The sequence below is a fragment of the Mobula birostris genome, chromosome 28 (assembly GCF_030028105.1).
Source record: "Mobula birostris isolate sMobBir1 chromosome 28, sMobBir1.hap1, whole genome shotgun sequence".
In the NCBI taxonomy this organism is placed as follows: Eukaryota; Metazoa; Chordata; class Chondrichthyes; order Myliobatiformes; family Myliobatidae; genus Mobula; species Mobula birostris.
Window position 1 is genome coordinate 19,642,732 of NC_092397.1, and position 3,286 is coordinate 19,646,017.

Sequence of the window (3,286 nt, forward strand, 5' to 3'; positions counted from 1 at the left end):
TCAGCAATCAATGTGTTTCACATTATTTACTGAACCCGGTTTCAGTGGCCCTGCTGTCATACATTCTGTTCATCTTCCACCGTATCTCTTCCGGGTTCTCTCTCTTTGCCTCCGGGCTGTCCTTCGGCATAAATATCAATGGACACCGGCTGAGCTGCAGCTGAATTGACGCGAAATAGACTCATTCCTCCTGTGGTCTTTATCGCCGCCTGAGGAAGGTAGACCCAAACAACCCCGCTATCCTGCCTGCCTGAGGAAAGATATCTTTAGCGACCGAGGGGATGGGGCAGAGCGCATTAAAGTTTGTCCGGTCAGGAGAGCCGATATTCTCTGGTATAATCCCATTCCTTTGCAAACTCACTGAGCCACAAGATCAGGAGTCGGGACCAATTCTGAAGATGTACGGCTAAACAGGAAAGCAGGTCAGTCCATGCTGGCGGCAGATGATCATCCGCATGTTTAGAGTGACCAGAGTCACTCAATCCATGGTTTTTCCAATGAACGCCCTGAATTCATAACAAGAGCTTTACAGCGCAATAAAATACATAGTTTTCTTTTCTTTATTCTATAGTTTTATCAGGAGACGGCGACAAAATTAACTCTTTGGGAGACAGAATAAAATAATTTGAAATTACGTGGACACGGGTTATTCCCTCCGCAGTGGAACAAACTCGCTGAAACTTTAATGAACTTCTGGTCTACCGCCCTAATCCCTCGACCATGACAGCCGCGACACTCAGCCTGGGAGACAGGAGGACATTTTTCAAAGGAATTCATCACTATGTTCCAGGGCGATTCGGCTCAACATCAACGTCAGGGTCATAGAAGCTGCCCTGACATACTCTCCACATCCACTCTTTATAGGTTTTTCAATATTCGATAGGTTTCAATGAGATCCTCCCTCATTCTTCTAAATTCCAACGAGTAGAGGCCTTTTATTTTTCTAAGCTCCATGTACCTATCCGAGAGTCTATTAAAATGCCCTATTGCATCCGCCTCCACCACCGTCCCCGGCAGCCAGTTCCACGCACTCACGACTCTGCGTAAAAAAAAAACTTACTCCTGACTTCCCATCTGTACCTACTTCCAAGCACCTTAAAACTGTGCCCTCTCCTGTGAGCCTTTTCAGCGCTGGGAAAAAGCCTCTGACTATCCACAGGATCAATGCCTCACATCATCTTATACAACTCCATCAGGTCACCTCTCATCCCCCGTCGCTCCGAGGACAAAAGGCCGAGTTCTCTCAACCTACTCTCATAAGGCACGCTCCGCAATCCAGGCAACATCCCTGTAAATCTCCTCTGCATCCTTTCTATGGTTTCCAATCCTTCCTGGATTGAGGTGACCAGAACTGAGCACAGTACTCCAAGTGGGGTCTGATCAGGGTCCTATATTGCTGTTACATTACCTGTCGGCTCCTGAACTCAATCCCACGGTTGGTGAAGGTAAATACATCGTATGCCCTCTTAACCACACAGTCAACCTGCAAATGATTGTATCAAGCTGTATTTTTTGCAGTTTTCTACACCACCTGTGAAATGCAGACTGCTGAGCACAGAACAATAAATACCACGTTGAGAAAACATAAACAACAGAAGTGCGAACAACTCTGTACACTTGAACCCAGGCGCTGCAGAGTCAGTCTGCCCCATTCCATCTTGGCTGAGTTATTATCCTCATCAACTCCATTCTCACGCCTTCTCTCCCCAGTCTTTGACTTCCTTACTGAGCAAGTAACTACCACCCTCCGCGTTAAACATACCGAGTGACTCGGGCTCCATCGCCGTCGACAGCAAAGAATTCCACAGACTCACCGCCGTCCGGCTCAAGACAACTTCCTTTGACCTTTGTCAGATTTGAGATGCTCATAAAATCTGTTATATCAGCAATATCACAGACAAAATGCTGGAAGAACTCAGGGGACTGTCTGGGTATTGCCTTATATTTGCAGCATCTGCACATTTTTCGCGCTTGTACATCAAGAACGTCGTTATTTGACGGTTTCTACCCCGACCTTGTTTTCTCTCTTACATTTTTCTTCGTATCTGTGTTTCCAGACTTTTGTGTGTGCGACCAGGAGGGAGTTACAGGACTGAAGGACAGTTCAACATCGGAAACTGCAGGGACACGAGATATGGGTCGTTCAGTGTCGCTGGTCTCCATTTGTAGCGCAATAATTATCAAACAATAAACAATGAAATCTGTAAAAGTAGCTCTTCCGTGACAAATCTGGCGTTTAACATTAAATCTACCGGCCTCATCGCCACCAAAGACTCTGCTGAAGTAATGCCCGAGAATTGTGATGTATTGGTTTTCAATCGTCCAATGTTTGCATCAGAGACAATGGTGTTTAATTGAAGTGTTTGTTCACGTGCCGTCACTAAGAAAATTAGTGAAGTGTTTGACCGTATCGCTGGAGATTGATGCTCTGTTTGAATCGAGGTCGTTGTTAATGCATCAGCTCAGAGTGTCTAACGGAGCTGTGAATTCAGGAACAAGAGAAATCACAGACTCTCACTGAAATGGTGTATCCAGTCATCTGACGATAGAAGACGTTTAGTATCCTTTTATTTCAGCCTTTGGAATTCCGGGTAAGCCGCGGTGTCAGCTGCCGTTGGTGGAAGTTCAAGTTTAATTCCAATGTTGTGATTGTGATATGTGAAAAGCCGGTTCACAGCATCAATTGTCAGTCACCATCTTCCAACCCCGGAATAGACCATTCATAGTCTCCATTTCCCAGTCTGTCTCTGTGGCGCAATCGGTGAGCGCGTTCGGCTGTTAACCGAAAGGTTGGTGGTTCGAGCCCACCCAGGGACGCTGGTGACCCGGCAGTTTTTGCAGAGTGTTATATTGCCAGCTGGGTAACGCTGTGCTGTGCGGAGACCCTGCGACTGCAGCGTTAACTTCAGTGGGAATTAAAATGTTTTTAAAAGCTTCTCTTTCACACTATTTCTAGAGATCAAATCATTACACAACGTATTGAGAAAGAACAATGTTAAGCAATAACAGAATGCAGAATGAAATGTAACTGCGACAGAGACAGCACAGTGCGGGTAAACAATCAGGTGCCACATCATAACTGGTAGATTGTGAGGTCAAGGCTCCATCTTATCGTCTCGGGCACCATCCAATAGACATAACGGCGGAGTTGAAGCTATCCACGAGCCTGTACTACGTGCTGTCTTGTACCTTCAGCCGGATAGAAGAAGGGAAAAGAGAGAGTACAGTACCCAAGGCGCATGGTATATTTTTGTCAGGAGTGTGTAAGTTACATACTCCTTCACCA

General features: G+C 46.0%; 1 non-coding gene across 1 annotated transcript; it reads left to right on the forward strand.

The window, feature by feature from the left end:
* Positions 1 to 2,743: 2,743 nt before the first annotated feature.
* Positions 2,744 to 2,817, forward strand: trnan-guu (transfer RNA asparagine (anticodon GUU)). The gene has a single exon. It is a non-coding gene; the product is annotated as a tRNA-Asn (tRNA).
* Positions 2,818 to 3,286: the final 469 nt, after the last annotated feature.